Source organism: Triticum dicoccoides, chromosome 5B (genome assembly GCF_002162155.2).
Source record: "Triticum dicoccoides isolate Atlit2015 ecotype Zavitan chromosome 5B, WEW_v2.0, whole genome shotgun sequence".
NCBI classification, from domain to species: Eukaryota; Viridiplantae; Streptophyta; class Magnoliopsida; order Poales; family Poaceae; genus Triticum; species Triticum dicoccoides.
In genome coordinates, this window is record NC_041389.1 from 199,523,661 (window position 1) to 199,542,253 (window position 18,593).

General features: G+C 44.0%; 1 pseudogene; it reads right to left on the reverse strand.

Annotated features, from left to right (window-relative positions):
• The window catches only part of LOC119308073, a 24,808-nt pseudogene that overhangs the window by 2,460 nt on the left and 3,755 nt on the right, over positions 1 to 18,593 (reverse strand).

An 18,593-nucleotide genomic window follows, 5' to 3' on the forward strand; every position in this document is an offset into this window, starting at 1 on the left:
AGGTGTTCGGTCAAATGCCGGAGCTTTTTTATTGAACTTTTTATTGTTTCCTAGAGTAATTCGATGGCGGGGTACTTGGTGATCGAGGATGAGTTGTTGTGTGATGCGCGGTTGGTCATATCTGCGGACTTTGTAGGCAGGAACTCAAGGGGCTCGATCTTTTGGCAGCGCGTGCATGCTTCGTTTCATGAGCAAAAGAATTTCGCACTTACGGCATGCACGTCATCCATGAACGCAATGTGAAGTCGGTATCCCATCGATGGTACACCATCTGCAACTCCATCATGAAGTATTGCGGTGCGATTCACCAAGTAGAGACAGTGTGGCCATGGGGCTTGTCAACCATGGAGATCGTAAGTTTTGCTCCTTGTTGCTCTACATGTTGGTTAATTCATTCACTCACTCAATGTTGCTCTACACATTGTATAGCCTGCACGCGCTGGCATGATGTACTAGAGGACAGGCCATTCACGCACATACATTGTTGGATGAAGCTCAAGGGTCTGTATGTGTGGGACAACATATGACGATTCTGACTCGAAAAAAATTGAATCCGGCATCGATGAATTCGGAAAACTTGTTGAACATCCGGTTATCTCAAATGTAATATTTACATTCGAACTATTATTGTACTAGAGATATTTTTTTCGAGAAAACGCAGAAGATTTGCGTTTCACTGTATTGAAAAGAGGGGGTTTGCTCCTAGGAGGCGAGTTACAGGGCAAGTACAAGGGCATTAGTGAACATCCCAGGTTTGGGGCAGGATGACGCGGAGGCCAAGGGCCCCTGCTCTGGCCCAAAGAGCAGCCTCGACCTTGATCGTGGCGATCAGGGAGGTGACCGAAGGGCGGTCTCTCTCGAAAACGCAGCCATTGCGATGTTTCCAAATCATCCATGGCACGAGCAAAGTGGCAGGCGAGGCCCTTGTGCATCGGCTTGGGCGTGTTCCGTTTAGCCAGGCGCCACCAGTCATGAAGCGTGGCGCCGTTGTTGGGCGGTGGACAAGGGAGGCGCAGCCATGAGAGGATCTCATGCCACACCTGTCGAGCGAAGGGGCATCCCAGGAGAAGGTGATGTAGTGTCTCTGGGGCCTGATCGCATAGCGGACAGCAGGGCCGGTGTGGCAGGTTATGGCGCGCGAGGCAGTCGGCAGTCCAGCGGCGGTCGAGGTTCGCAAGCCAGTGGAAGAAACGCACCCGTGGTGGCGCCCAGCACTTCCAAGTAAGCCTCCAGGCCTGACAATGGGTGGAACCGTGGAAGGTGGCGAGGTAGGCAGACTTGGCCGAGTACGTCCATTCTCAGTCCACTTCCAGCAGACTTCCAGCGAAGGTTGTCCGGCGCATCGCTGAGATTGGTTTGGGCAATCAGGTGCCAAAGGCAGAGGTATTCGCCGATCTCCGGGATGCCAATCGTGCCATGGATGTCGGTAGCCCATTGGTTTGCGTGTAGGCCGTCGGCGACGGTTCGGGACTTGCGGCGTCGTTTGGGGATGCAAGCGTAGAGGAGAGGCGCGATCTCGCTAACAGCGCGGCCGTTGATCCATCGGTCCTCCTAAAAGAGGGCGCGCAGCCCATTCCCAATCGTCATGGTCGTGGATGCGAAGAAGAAAGCCCGTTCCTCGTGCAAGAACTGCAGGTCAAGGCCGTGCCACGCCCTCTCATCGCCGTCGCGGCTAAGCCATAGCCAGCGTGTGCGCAGGGCGAGACCGGTGCGCTCGAGGTCGTGCATGCCAAGGCCACCGAGCTGGATTGGTCGACAGACGCGCCTCCAGTTGACATGGAGATATTTGCATGTTATTTATGGATGAATTGTGCTATTTTCTACAATTAGGACCATTTCGCGAACAAATAGTATGTCCGTTTGAGGGGACGATGTTGGAGATGCCCTAAGATACGATTTTGTTGCTAACTGCATCAGATATATACTGCAATCCATGCATGAGGGCCAGAACCAATAAACTGTCGGGACTAAGGGCAATTCCAAGGAGGTTCACCAAAAAATAATAGAATACATGTCCGCCATGCAGCCTCACTTTGAATCATTGATCGATAGCAATTCAACCATACATTTCAATCCTAGTAAAAGCGCCGGATGTTCAGCAAGTTTATAAAATTCATCAATCCCAAATTTAACCATACTTTCGAAAGCGGCCTTGATCTCAAGCTTTCTCTCCTCCATCTTGAACCTCTTCATCGGCACATGTTGTTCACCAAGATGTTGTGCCCCTTGAGCTTCATCCAACGATGCATCAATATGAAGGGCTTGCACTCCGTCCTTTGGTACAATGCGGCTCTACGGCAGCACGTACGGGCTATACAATAACGTGATGATCAAGTTGCAACATTGAGTGAATCAATGAATTGACCAACACGTAGATAACAAGCAACAACACATTGACGTGCCCCGTGGCCACCTTTTTTCCACTTGTGCAATCGCACCGCAATACTTCATGACGACATTTGAAATGGTGCACCACCGATGGAGTAGTGACTTCAGATTGCGATCATGGATCACATCAAATTGTAGGGCCGGCGGTGCTTGTGTTCATGGAACCAAGAATGCACATGTTGCCAAAATATCATGTCCTTTTGCTTCATGCCTACAAACCGCGCACTTGTGGCAACCACGCGTCACACAACAATACATCCTCCCTCACCGAGTACCCCGCCATAGTGCTTGTTTCATGTTAAACAAGGAGAAAGTCAAAAAAAAATCTCAATGGCATTTGGCCAAACACTTGTCGGGCATGGTGTCCGCCATGGAAGGTGTCGACAGGGAGCGGATGTTACCAGGGTTGCGGCCGGATCTAGGGTGCAACGGCGATGAAGTACAAGGTGCCTGGGTGTTGCAGCAGAGTTCTGGCTAGAACTTGGCAGCAGCCGGATTGGTAGAGGCGGTGGCGGTCTTGGTGGGTGCAGATACAAAGCAAGGGGGAGGGACTGGTGGGTAAAAGGGGCTCTGGGAGAGGGTTTTGGGTGGGCCAGGTGTGTCGGGGACACGGTGGGTGTCCGTACACCCCAAACCTCCCACAAGTTTGTTTCCAGTTTGGGGGAAATAGACCGTCTAGACCGGTCCGCGGATGTTTGATGCACGGGGTTGGACGGTAAAAAGTGCCCTGACTGCGTTCTCCGAACGTTTAGGGGCATTTTGGCGAATGGCATTGGAGTTGCCCTAATATCACACTTAAAGAACGGATTTCACCACATATTCAAAAATAGATGAGTTTACCAAGTTTAGATACAAACCATTTGCCAGCAAAATTTCTACAGTTACTGTTAGGCTTCTATGCAGCATAGTGGGCAAGTTAGGCCACCGGTGAGTGATCAGCCATAGCTGGTTCGCTCAGCAGATTTCATGATGCATGAGGCTGACTTTCAGAACCCCACCAAAATTGGAGTTTGTTATGGATGATACATGTCAAAGTTTGGGCATGTACATATTGTTGGTACTTCAAAATAAAAACAAGTAGGCTCTAGTCTACGCTAAAGTTAAAACTGATCTCAAATACGTAATGTACATTACCTGAAAACCACATTCTGAATTCTCCTGAAACTTATCATCATGCTTAAAGGAAACCATTATGGTTTTGTCAGAGTCAATCTGCGGCAGAAAAGCCATAAATTTAGTAGGTTAGATTCTGCCACAATCGACAGTAATAAGAACGTGAAACAGCAGATGAATGCAGTAGCATAAAATTTTAAAACTGCTATCAGGCATAAAATTTTGAAACAGCAGATTATTATGGTTACCTTGACCTGTTAAGCTTTTATATCTATACATTTTGAATTGCAGCAATTGTAGCAATAAATGCCATGATTCTGGTCAATATTATACACCGTTTTGGGTCAGCGATTTCTTGTAACTGGTTGGTTACCACATAGAAATGGAGAAGGCCATGGATATGCATAATCCAATGAACATAAATTTTCCCGACAAAAAACCTTGCTTTGCATAAGAATAAGATTAACCAATGTTTGATATAATTTTTGTATACACCATGTTACACTGCAAGTAACAATATGGTACTGCATACTATGTTATATCACCAGCTGACAGTTTTAGAGGCCAAGGTGCATGTTCTACCATTAACAGGGAACAAAACTGAGTTCAACATAACAAAGCTTGTGTTGACAACAGAAATATGCAAGAGAGCTTGATGCAACCAACAATTATACAGGAAGAAATCTTAATTACTGACCGCAGGCAAATCAATATCAGTAGGGACGCGCTTGCAGAAATTGCCAGAATAGTCTTGAACTTGAAGCCCCTTGTACACATGGAAAAGGAAACAAAATAATAAGGTACTATAGGACTATGGAATGAAAACGGGAGGGGGGAGGGGGGTGGTGGACAGAACCTCACCTGACTGCACCTGACACGCATGACAGCCTCAAATCCCTGGGGTCTAGTGATATTCCATCTGAGATCCTTGAAGAGTTTGGCTGGGTCAGAAAGAGCAGAAAATGGAAAATAGTAGTAAACCTGCATAATAAAAGAAAATTTTCAAATCAAACAGCAAAAGGAAAAAAAAAGCAGACATAACAGATAAGATGGAACTGGAAACTCTAAGAAAACTGAAGACAATCAGCTACCTTGAAGTTTAGAACCTTATGCATTCAGTGAGTAAAACGATAAAGGGAATTAGATGCTTAGTGTTTATTATTTATGTAATAATATGGTGGAAACTGCTGCAGGCCAATGGTGTATGTTTCCAATCTGTAAGCATATTACAGTGATATTTAGAAAGAAACAAACATCACAAGCGCAAATGCTAAACTGATACTGGACTTGAAATGCTGACAAGTGTTTGTCAAAACGGTAGCGTGCATGAAGACAATAAAAAGCTGATCACAATTCTATAATAGATTAGTTATGCCTGCACTGTAATGAATTTAATAAAACATTTTTTTTCTATCTGGCAATAATCTTATCCAAAACTAGTTTTAGCTCCTAGCATTAAAATCCTACGAATTGCAAATATCAAATGATAAATGTTCTTTCAGCCATCTAACCTAACTATTGAAGAGAGGCATACCCAGCCACCAGTGGTACTGGGAACAACTGATATCGAAGCAACATCTGTGTATGACTGTGTGGTAAGGAACACATCTACACAAACCTGAAAAAATTAAGAGCAAAATATCATCATGGTTAGTCTTATTTGAATAATGAAAATAAAAAATACTGAAAGAAGCAGAAACAAATGTTGCTCACTTGATACTCAGCAAATTCTAGTGCCATTGTTTTGAGTGTCTTGTCAACAGGCTGCAGGAGCTTATGTGCTTCCTGGAAATCGCACATAAAATATTACAACGCATCAACTACAGAAAAGAAGAACAACAAGACACAATACTCATGTGAAATGGATTGGCAAATGTAACTTTGTGTTTCATGTAGGTATGCAAAATAACGAGGAAATAAATCATACCTTATCTCCACTCGAAATATTTGATCTACCTTCAGTTTCCCTTGCAGATAATGAACCAGTCCCAACTGATGGTAGCACTGCAAGTGCAAGCAATTAACTGTTATGACCCTTTTTTCTTCTGATGAGACAGTGATGCTGATGACTTCTAATCTAAAGCACTAAAAATAACTAATATATTATGTCATTGTTAAAGATGGGTTCATCACTCACACAGCTACAAGCAGACAAGCAGTTCTCCAGAATAGGAATGCTACTTCCAGATTTTATACAACAGAAATTTACCAGCCAGTAAAATTATATATGATATATGAACTATAATTTGGGAGATCATGTCTAATGATAAGACTTGCATGCAGCAATGTACTCCTTCCTTTAAAAATCTAAGTATCATAATTTGGGAGATCATGTATGATGATATTTTAAGACTTGCATGCAAAGTTTATTACATTTTCTCTTCAGCATTTATGACTAAACAAACACTGCCATTAATGTATCTCTCATTTATTCCCAACACATTAATACCATGGATGGCATGGTCATTTCCCTCTAGACTCTTGGTTTCAAGGCTTCCAAGTTAGTGGACGCGGTAACAGAAGGACAAAATACCCGACTGAAACACAAGCAACTTTCCACCAGTGGGCTTCATTGCTAGGAAACCTGCCTGCAAACAACATAAAAAAGAGTATCAACACAAACAAAAATATGGAAATATGCAAACATCTGTGATATGGCTCGATCCAAATTAATAAGGGGCTGTAGATTAAGGATTTGCAATGTAACTGTATAAATTAAAGTACTGCAGACAGTAGAGAAGCATCTAATTCATTCATATGTTGCAACAGAAGGATAATGCAGAAGGGCAAAAATATTATGAAAACAAGTACCTTCATAGCTGCTCCAAACGCTGAATCAGCAACCCTATTGTTTTCAAACATGCTCGGGATGCTCTAAAGTTATTGCTCCAAACTATCACGGCACTGAAGCCTCGAAAAAGAAGGTATTTAGAGGTTTTTCGTGTACAGAGAGATTTCTTATTTCTATTGAAGCTTCTACAACTAGTAATCTACTAACAAAAAGCAACTGCCATTCGTGCCAATACAAACCCCGGAAACTGGAAGAATTAAGTCCATATGAAGTGGAGTATACACATCTTGTATGTCAGGAACAATGAGCATCAAAGGCTGCAAAGTCAAAGGTACAATTTTAGAACATTTGACATCTACCCACCAGCCAGCACTCTAACAATATTGTCAAAATACGTTCCTCAGAAGCAGCAACGACTGTTGAGCAGAAGTGAATACTAAAGCAGTAACGTCTTATCCACCGCACTCTACTCAATTTAAAGCAATAATATTCTAAAATTTTTAAGTTTTTGTTTCTTCTGTCACTGATTGATTAAAAAAATTGGAGGGGGGGTGTGGACTGCATTGACAAAATTCTTTTGAATCTTTTTCTCATTGTTTTGACATCTGAACTTAAGTGATTCGCATGATTGACATTGGCTGTTGGCAGGCAACCCTATGACTGGGCCAAATTTGAAGAGATTCAATACTCAGAAGTCAAAATATTAGCAGGAAACTTAAGAAATATTATAGAAGGCGTGACATTGCAAAAAAAAGATTAGGTAAGATGGGGATGTTTATATCAAATGCAGATCATAGACAATTCTGCTTCTTCCTTTGCCAGGTCATAAAGATCAGCTGCTATGATATTTTGAGCTTTTACTAGTTGAAATACCAAAGGGGCAATGCATAAAATGCTTAGCATTGCTAGCAAACTTTTTCAGAACATACCTGTTGTTGAGCACGTTTCAGACTATAGAAGTGAATAGTAGAATTGAATGTCGCAATCCCAACCATCGTTCGGGGACCTTCCTAGAAAAGAGAATAAAATGTCAGGGGACTAAGTGTGGGGACTCCAAGTAGGCCGATATCATTATGTTCTATTCTTTTGCATCAGCAAAATAAAGAAAACTAACCAAGAACAAAACACCAAGTTTGTCAAACATAGTGATTCAGCTAAAAAAAGTTTGCCGCATGCACTATGGTTTCAAATCTTTTATAGAATAACTATATATATCATGCTTAGATCCCGTTCTGGTACCCGGCCAAAATCTCACTCTCTATACTAGCGGCACCTTTGCCCTTCCTCTGTTCTATGGTGTGTCCTTGGTTTTGTGGCCACCAAATTAGCTGCTTGCTAGCTTTCTCATATGCATGTGTGTAGGGTTGCAGCTGATGCTTAGGCTGCTGATCCTTAGGGCATGGGGTACTGCCTGGAGTTTGAGGGTTACCATTGTGGGGCCAGCTGAACTATCTCCCTTGCTACTTTCCCTAGGTTGGTAGTTTATACACTGTGAGTACGTGAAACTATGATCCTTTCCTCGCAACTATTCACAAAATATTATTATTTTAAAGAAACCGGGCGACACATGTATTGAGCCAGTAACGAACATCCCAATCCAAATAGCAAACCAGAGTGCAATTGATAAATATGATATATGTGGCTTGCATAAAATGCCTATGAGCATTAAACCTTTCCAAGACCTCATGACTGTGCGAGAAGTAATGTCTCGAACAGGGTTGAAAGAACCAGATAGGGTTGGAGCTAATCTTGTTATGACTTGGAAAAGGAAGAAGATGCAAGACATCTCTAGTATGACGGTGGGAGTAGTCAAAAGAAATTTGACTGCCAGTTGTCTTAGTAAGGAAGGGCCGCAGCAAGTAGTAGTAACAGATAGTAACAGCAAAGTTGGGATAGACCTTTAACTGCATTCAGAGTAGTACTCTTAAGAGGGCTAGGTCGGTCTTAAGAGGGCTCAGTCAGTTTGAGTTAGTCCTAATAAAAGGACGTGTACCCCATGTATGTAAAATAAGCATCGGTTGCTAAGAAAGGGAAAAGGGCATCGGTTGCCCAGAACAAGAAGTCTCTTGTGTGTGTGTCCACTAAGAGAAGAGAGAGGTTCAGGCCAATATTTAGCATCAGAGCTTGCCATGGGTAAAACTGAACCGTCCTGGTGAGGGCAAGAGCCGTTCCTGTCCAGTATCCAATGCTGACCGACACCAACTACACTTTTGGTCCATGAAGATAAAGTTCATCATGCACTCACATTGTGTGTGGACGGTGATTGAGGGCAATGCACCGGTCGACGAGGACACAAACCAGGGCACCCTCACTGCAGCCTCTCAATGCTTGCCGGATGCCATGATGATGGCAATTGTAGAGGAGGCTGCAAAGGAAGCCTGGGAGGCAATCAAGCAAATGCGCATTTGTGAGGACCACGTAAAGAAGGTGACAAACAAACGGTGAAGCGGCAGTTTGAACGCATGATCATGGAGCACTCGGAGAGCATCATGGGGTTCTCCCACAAACTCACCTCCATGGTGGGGGAGATACGCTCCCTAGGCACCTAGTTGAAGGGCAATACAGTGGTGGAGAAGCTGTTTAGCCGCCGTACCCGACAGATTCCAGATGATCGGCATGATAGAGCAGTGGGGAGATGTCTCAGCGATGTCTTCATTCGAGGTCAAGGTGATAGGGCGCTTGAGGGAGTTCCGAGGAGAGCACCAAGAGGAGGCACCATGATCATGGACTCATGGTCATGGTGAGCGAATGGTAACAATTACTCGTTCCTGATTGGATTCACTCATGATGAAGCACACGGAGCACAAACTGCCCCAAAACAAAGGCACTAGGAAGGGTGATCGTGGTGCTGTCCATGGTCATGCCGGTGGCCTAATGACAAAGAGACTCCGACACCAGTGTGCACAGTGAGCGCAAGGCTAGTGTCATCCAAGGCCACTTGTCACAGCCCCAGTGTAATTAGGAGTTATAATGTGCATCATAATCATTTTGCATCATTTGTTTAATTGTGAAAATGAGGATAATTCAAAACCCCATAGAAATGCTATAAAATGCATCAAGAAAATAAATGCACTTAGAGAGGTCGGGGTAGACCAAACTTGACATGAAAGGAGTCCGTTAAGAGAGATCTGAAGGACTGGAATATCACCAAAGAACTAGCCATGGGCAGAGGTGTGTCGAAGTTAGCTATCCACATGATAGAACCATGAGTTGGTTTCGAGATTTTTGGGTTTCAACTCTAGCCTACCACAAGTTGTTTGGACTAAAAGGCTTTACTGTTGTTTGTTTGTCATATATGTCCTTCGGAAATCCTAGAAAATTTATCAAAGTTGCCTCTATATATGTGAAGTCTCCTATAAACTTTCAAGGATATTGGAAAGATAAATGAAAAACTTGTAGTTCAAACCTCCATTTGAATTTAAATTGGATTTATATTTTTAGAAATAAAACTATAAGCTTAAAAGTCCCAGAAATAAGGTTATGTGGACTCGAAATAATCTAGTGAAGCCACATAAAAAGTCCATAGGATTTGGATCGAATTTGAGCCTTCAAACAATTTAAAGTTGTTTGAAAGTTTGAAAAACAGGAATAATCTCTTGGGCCCAGCTCAGTAGCACAACTCACACCCAAGTAGATGACAACTCATATATAATTAGGGATAACTGCGAGTGATGACATATGGCATGACAAATTCTATTGGATAAGGTGACATGATGTTCCCCGACATCCAACTCAATTTGACTTCTTCCTTCTCATGCATGCATCTCTTTGGTATATGAGAAGATTAGGTCTAACAAGATCGTAGCGAGTGAGTGTCATGAGGGAGGGCAACAGCTCTGCCCAATACCCGATGCATACCCGCACTAATTGTGCCGACTGGGCCATGACTAGGTGTGTTCAGCTGCAGGCACAACAGCTGGGAGGTTGTCGAGTTTGGCGATATGAGCGCGACGATCGCACTGCACTGGCAGCACTGACGCAAGTGGTTCCGCCGCAGCTGGTGCGCACACTAAAAGACAAGGACAACACCAAGGCTGGCCAGGACACACTCAAGACCCTTCGCATGGGGTGTGAGTGCGTGCGGGAGGTGAGGGCGCAGACCCACTGCCACTAGTTCGAGGAGCTCCATTCCCACGACGATAAGTCCATCAAGGATTTCATGCTTCGCCAGACTGCCATCGTCAATGTCTTGCACCTATTGAACAACCCCATCACCAAGCACCAGGCCATGCAAGTTTCTGCATGTGGTGCCACGCAAGTACCGGCAGATGGCAATGGCCATCAAATCCTTGATCGACCTCAAGACGTTGACAATTGAAGAGCTCTGAGGCCGCCTGCTGCCCATGGAAGAGAACTACGACATCAATGATGTGGGTAGCAGCGTCGAGAAGCTCCTCCTGGCAGAGGAGGAATGGACATCTCGTCAACACCAACGCATGCAAGGCGCATCATCTGGTGGCGAGAAGGGCAAAAAGACGGCGTGCAAGCCGAAGTAGAGCGAAGCAGCCCATGGACATCACCATGCAAACACCAGCTACACAACAAGCTCCAAATGGACCCATGACATAGGCTCGCGCACGTGCCATAGAAATCGAGCTGAACTCTTTCCTGCTTGACCTTCGTATGCAATTAGATATACTTAGGCTACTACCTCACAAGGGGACCCTATGTGTGATTAAGTACAACGACGATCAACAAGAAGAAGTGAGGAAGGAACACCGGCTTCATGAAGAGAAAGCTCTCTAGACACCCCGTGCACATGGGGCCCCAGGACAGCACGAAAGAAGGTCCCAGCAGCCGAAGACAGGAGAAAGCTTTGTGGTCACTGGAGAAGAAGGTGCCCAGCAGCTTAAAACAAAAAAAAGCTCTTTGGACACCCCGTGCACATGGGGCCATGTATCCCGTGCGCACGGGATACCCCAAAAACTCTCTGGACACCCCGCAAACATGGGCTCCTGGACCCCATGGGCACGGGACCCCTCCAAAACCTTCTGGGCACCCTGTGCACTGAGCCAATTTACCCAGTACACACAGGCCTGCCTGCGAGCAGTGACCGGGAATAACCCTTGTACCCTCACTTCCTCTTCCACCTCAAGCACCTATATAATTCATACATCCCCCACTTTTTAGGATCTTGGTGTATCTGTGTGGACAATGGAGCTATCAACAAGATCATTGTAAGGTAAAGATTTCCTATTCCCCGTCTGGACGATATGTTGGATCAGCTTAGTGAAGCAATAGTGTTCACAAAGCTAGATTTAAGAAGCGGGTATCATCAGATTTGCATCACACCCAGGGATGAATGGAGAACAGCCTTCAAGACAAAGGAATGGTTGTTTCAGTGGCTAGTCATGTCAATTGGACTCTCAAATGGACCAAGTACCTCTATGCACTTGATGAACCAAGTCTTTCGGCCCTTCTTATCCCGATTTGTTGTGGTTTATTTTGATGACATCTTGATTTATAGCAAGGATGAGGATGAACACTTTGATCACATTCGGAAAGTGCTAGGAGTACTACAGGAAAATGAGCTCTACGTCAACTTGAGGAAATATGTTTTCCTGCAAACACAACTTATTTTCCAAGGATTTGTCATAACATGCGACGGTATTCGTGTTGATGATTCTAAGGTTGAAGCAATCCGAGAATGGCCAACTCCGAATACCATTTCTGATGTAAGAAGTTTTCATGGCCTTGCAAGGCGATTTGTGAAGAATATCATGGCACCAATTACCGAGTGCTTGAATAAAGGGAAGTTCCAATGGACAGAAACGGCTAAAGCTAGTTTCAATGAGATCAAGCAAAAACTATCACAAGACTTTTGAGTTGGAGTGTGATGCAAGTGGAGTAGGCATTGGAGTTGTTCTATCTCAAGAAAGAATGCACATTGCTTTCTTTAGTGAGAATTGAGAAGTTAAGCAAAGCTAGATAGAAATGGAGTACTTACCAATAAGAATTATATGCGGTTTTCCGAGCTTTAAAAACTTGGGAAGTCTATTTGCCGCCTAAAGAGTTTATCGTTTACACTGACAATCAATCCTTGAAGCATTTTAGAAATCAAAAACATGTTGATCGCATGCTAGCAAGATGGGTGGCATATTTGGAGAGATTCAACTATCTCACTATGCATAAATCTGGAGCAACCAAACGAGTGATTGATGCTTTGAGTCATTGTGCATGTCTCTTGACTTATTTTGAGGCTGAACTTCCTGGCATGAATCAAATAAAGTTGTATGAGAATGACGAAGACTTTGGCCCTGTTTGGGTAATAATCGTGCTATACGGATGACAACAGTTGAACGATTCCTGCACGACGGTGGAAATCTAGCCGCCCATGCATGCGACTTAAAAGGAAACAGCCGCTCGATTCCATGGTCGTGCGGGAATCGGGTTGCACTTGTTGTCTGTGGAGCAGTTTCGTTTGGGTAAAGCACAATAGGGGCCAACCATTAGGTGATGAATATTTTGTGCAGAATGGCTATCTCTTAAAAAATGATCGTTTGTGCATCCCAAGAAGCTCTCTACGCGACAAACTGATCAGAGCGCTCCATTTGGACGAGACACGACTATCTCTAACCTAGAAGCTCGTTACTTTTGGCCAAAACTAAAGAGGGATACTGGAAAGTAGTGTTGCGGTGCCCCATATGTCAAACCTGCAAGGCCAGGTTCAAAACACAAGGTTACACATGTGTTTGCTTGTTCCTGTTGCTCCATGGGTATGGATGTCGTCTTGGGTTTGCCAAGAACAAGGCGAGGGAGTGATGATGTGTTTGTGGTCGTGGACAAATTCTCTAAATGGCTCATTTTATTCCATGACGCAAGACAACAGACTCTCATCATGTGGCAAACCTATTCTTTAGAGAAGTGGTCAGACTTCATGGCGTTCCAAGGTCCATCGTCTCAGGAGTAGCAAGTTTCTTGCTGCAATTTGGCTCACTTTGTGGAAGCAATTCAACATTAAGAAAAATTAGCACTGCCCATCCACAAACAGATGGACAAACTAAAGTGGTGAACAATTTTTGGGTAATCTGATCCATTGATTTTATTTTATTTTTTGAGCTGATTGATCCATTGAATTTGTGGAGAAAGAAAGTAACAATTGAATTTGGCTTTATCTTTTGCAGAGTTCTCTTGCAACAACTCCAAACATAGACCCATAGGAAGGAATCCTTTTTCCATTGTCTACACTAAAGTTCCAACACATGTGGTGGACCTGATGAAGCTACCATCAAAGAGAAACTCAAAATCAGCATTGTCATTTGCTCATAATTACACTGAGTTATTTGAAGAAATTCGTGGTGTTCTGGAAACACAAAATCAGTTATATAAACAACTTGCTGACTGCAAAAGGAGGCTGAAATCATTCCAAGTTGGTGATAAGGTGATGGTCTACCTCCGAAAAGAGAGGCTGCCTTTAGTTGTTGAAGGGAAGCTTAGGCAATGAAGGTATGTGCCCTTCTCTATTATGAGGAAGATAAATGATAATGCTTATGTGATAGATCTTCCAAACGACATGGGCATATCCAACACTTTCAATGGTGCAGACTTGACTCCCTACCACCCAGAAGAAGCGCTCTATGAAGATAACTCGAGGTCGAGTTCCAAACAACCAGGGGAGACTGATGAGGAACAATAGATGAGAATAATAAAAATAATAGGGCCATTTGCATTTCTGTCCCTAAGTCGAACCACCTACTCAGATATGCCCCTAATTTCAAAGTCTGCTCAAATTTGCCCCTCTGCCGTTAAGTGACCTTACAAAAATGCCCTTCCGTTCCATTTCCGTCCAGTCAAAGGGGTTTGACCGTCTATGGGGCGTTTGTTGGACATTTTTACCCATGAAAAAAAAAACAAAAATTAAAGAGAAGAAAGAGAGTGCTTACCTTTTGGCCCAAGTGCAATGTGCACTTTCGGCCCATGTGCATACCGCCAGGCCCACCCATCTCCCCCAATCGTCGTCTTCGTCAGCTCATCGACTGCACGCGCCGGCGCGCGCCACCGTCGCCCGCTGTTCGACAGCTGCCGCCGTAGTAGCTCGAGTAGGGCTACTTAGCGACGCCGGCAAGCCCTTGGACAACCCTAGCTAACTTTCCCTCCCTTCCCCCGCTTTCTCTCCTCCCCTCAGCCGCATCCCAGGATGGCCGTCGTCGTGGCCGTCGCCATTGCCGCGGCCATTGTCCTCACAGACAGCTGAAAAGCTATCCAGGAGACACGCACGCCTCGACTTCGTCTACTCCTAGGAGCAGCTCGAGCAGGACCTCGCAAACATGACCGGATTGACCGTCTTCCTCGTCCGCAGCCGCCGAAGCACCGTCGTAATTCGCAGCCCCTGTCCTGCTAAACCACAAATCAATGTCTCAGTCGTGTTCGTGGTGCCCCTAAGATGTCGCCCAGCCCCCTAAACCACTGGATCCATGGCCGCCTTCTCGAGTCTGTCGAGCACCGCCGGAGGCCGCCGCCTAGCTCGTCGCTGCAGTCGCGAGAGAGGGAGGGAGAGGGAGAATGGAATGGAGGGAGTGCTGCCGCGCGTGGGGAGCTGGTGCCGACGGCGCACAATCCGGCGTGTCGGCGCTCGCCGGAGGTGAGACAGAGAGGTCGTGAGGTAGGGGAGAGAGGTGGGAGGGATTTTTTATTTATCTATTTTTTGGGGCCCACATGTAAGTGTGTGAGAGAGAGGGTGAGAGGGAGAGTTTTTCCTTTTTATTTTTTTCTGACTGGGTCCCACATGTAAGTGGCACATGGAGGCAAGGGCAAAATGTCCAACAAACGCCCCGTAGACGGTCAAACCCCTTTGACCGGACGAAAACGGAACGGAAGGGCATTTCTGTAAGGGCACCTAACGGCGGAGGGACATTTTTGAGGAGGCTTTTGAATTAGGGGCAAATGTGAGTAGTGGGTTCAAGTTAGGGACACAGATGTAAAAGACCCAAAATAAAATCATATGTCAATACTGTTTGCCTACTTCTAGATACTTCTACTCTAGTCTAGTATTTCTTTTCTCAACCCTATCTACTGTTTTCTAGTCTTCCAGCTATGAGTAGCTATGAGTGGAATGGTGAATCTTAGCCTTAGGTAATGTTTTCTATAGTGTTCTAGCCATTACTAGAAGTGAGATGTGAAGGCTTCCAAAAGCCCTATAAATAGAGGTCCCCACCTCTATTTGTAACCAGACTATGTACCCCCACTACCTATAATAGAACTTGGTGTTCTTATCTAAGATCTTGGAGTAGATCTTGTTGTCAGGTACTAGTGGGAGAAGATAAGGGAGAAGATTGGAGGGCTAGGATGAGAAGAAGACCTAATCTATGGCTATCTCTGTTTCCCCTTTTTCCTGCTTTTTCCTTTATTTTACTTTCAAGTTAAGCCACTGTAATTCCCTAGCCTATATAAGGCCTTGTAACCTAAGAGAGGGGTATCAATCAACTATTCAGCCAAATATTGGTTATTAACTTATTATCAATACAGCAATACCTTTACATACATGCACCATATACACAAGTTCCTCACTGTTCTTGGTGATTTAATACTTTTCCCCATTTTCTTGTTCTTGATCCACCTCAAATCCATGGCTGATCCATCCGGGATCTGACACTTGTGCCCTAGGAGTTTTGGATTGAACTCCTGCTGCCACATTGGCCTATTTCTGCCTCTAGAGTGATATCTAGCCCCGCACGTTTAAGTAGTTCCTTCAACACTTGTGTTGTACACTTCGTACAGCAAGGTGGAGTTGTTCCTCCACAACCTTGCGCTGCTTCATGTTAACTGTCAAGTCAAGTGTTAGCCACATGATTTGGCTAGTTTTACATGCTTATCCATCCTTGGAATTAATTCTAGTCTAGCAATTGCATGCACGCAACGTTCATGGATTGCAGCATGTGTGTTAGCTGGAGGGTACTAATTTGTCGGTGGTTGCATGTGGCTAGAAACACAGTGTGTCCATGTTGAGGCTATTAAATAGTGCATGCCCCATGCTTGAGTTGGTCACCGTCAGGTAGATGGTGCAATGTCGCCACGAGAGGACCTAAAGATGTGGGTGATCTGCATCGGTGATTCTAAGGGAACAAGATTAAGAGGGTGATTATGTTAGACTTGGTAAAGGAAGAAGGTACAGGGCACTTGAGGATTTGCTACTGCATTGTTCCAGGACCAACAAATCAGTGAGATAATCGGCAGCACATCCTCAGAAGACGGCACTTGAAGTTGCAAAACATCAATCCCCCATAACCAGAAAGTTTACTGCCAGTTTCTGGTCAGATCTATATGACTGTCTGAATTTCTTGAGTTTGCAACTGACATAAGTTACCATATAATCATCCAAAGCAGTAACTAATTCACACAGCTAATCATCTAATGTGATTTATAGGTTATAGCTAAAAAATAAGGAAATTGTGTGGCAAAACTGTAACCATGACAAATTCAGTTTGGCAAGGATGATAGGTGCCGGAAGAAGACTTGTGCTAAATGATAAACCAGCAGCAAATGATATTATGGAATCTAAGCAGAAGTTAATGCATTGAGCTCATATTATGTGTATATGCTAAATGTATAGAAAATAACATGTAAACTTACAGGGAGATCAGAAAGAGACTGGGATATTGCACTGCAAGCCGCAGCAGTTGCACCAGTCTGTATGGCATTCATGGAGACATCAACAAGGAAGAAATAGACAGCTGGCATTGGTTCCCGGACCTGAAATGAATGAAGTAATTATCGTTACCATGGTACCAAATGGCAAAACTAAAATATGAAGAAAAAAGAGCAGATATGGTGCAAAATACAATACTCCCTCCGTTCCAAAATAGATGACTCAACTTTGTACTAACTTTAATACAAAGTTAGTACAAAGTTGGGTCATCTATTTTGGAACGGAGTACAAGTTATCCTGGTTACATGCTGATCAATCAAATAAAACCAAATCGTTAATACAAACGGTAAGGCCGCAAGATATAACTACCAGTCCTCTAAAAACACGGATACGTGCTGGATACAGCGCATCCATATTGGATACCGCATCTGACAAGGATTCGTCTCTGATGTGTGGCTGATACATGATTGATACCTCCCCTGATACGGCCCAGCCCAGTAAGACTCAACCCTAATACGATGTGGTGCTCCCTCTCCTCTTCCTCTCCAGTAGAGTAGCTCCCTATGGTCCTGTAGATCTCTCGACCAATATTGAACTTTTATGTTTGCTAACTTGCTGTTGCTGTTTGGCTGTTTGTTCTTGGCTTTTGTTGGAATAATGGACAAGAAGATAGAAGAGAATGGACTGCACTGACTAAATACATGCTAAATGGCTCGATGACTAATTGATAACATATTATTATTATTATTATTATTATTATTATTATCATCATCATCATCATCATCATCATCAAAATAGTCAAATGTATCCCCGTCTCAGCGCTTTTCAAAAGTGACGTATTTATGTATCCCTATCCCCCCTATACTGAGAGTGCAATTTAGCTAGTACTAAGCTACAGTTGACAAATCTTGCTAAGATGAAGTTACAAAAAGGCTCAACAAGGCATGGGCATACCAGAAATTCCTTGGTGGCGATGAATTCAACTGTTCCTCTACATAACTCAGGCCTGTCATCAGCATCACGTCGCCTACCATCAGGCCCTAAGTTGCACAAGTACTCCCTTGGAGTATCATTGCTAAATCCTGCAAAATCAGTGTGCATTGTTTAATGGGAAGTAGCTTTAGTTGCATAATTTAACAACATTTTATGAAAATAGTATAGAGCTACGAGACAAAAAAGAGGGAAAACCCTGACACAGAAGAAGTGAACATTAATAGTGCCGTCTTCTCAAGGAAGAGAATGAGATAGCATCAGACTTTTAATGATAATTTAATTTCATATGAACATGGTTTACTGGCAAAGGATGAAAATATTTCTAGTGGCAGCTTGAAATGATAGGGAAGCTGAACTGCGCGTTCAACTAGCAAGCCTTAGTCCCTTACCACATAAGTTACAGATGAAAATTTTCCCTTGATCAACGAATCTCATGAATGCATTTATGTACGCTTTGCAGCGAGAACACCTGATAGGGCCCATCTCCCCAAAATCCACGAGCTACAATAAGAAGCTGGGTCAAGTTCAAAGCAAAATGAACAAGATTTCCTAATCAAAACAGATCTATCATTAGGTGCTTTGGAGCTGTCTGTCCAGGCAATCAGGAAATGAAAGGGAGCAAAACTATTGCTACAGAAAATATCTGTATACAGTGCTTTCTGCTATCGCTACAGCGTTCTTACTAGGTATGTGCCCAGAATTTAAGTCATCCAAGTTGTTCAT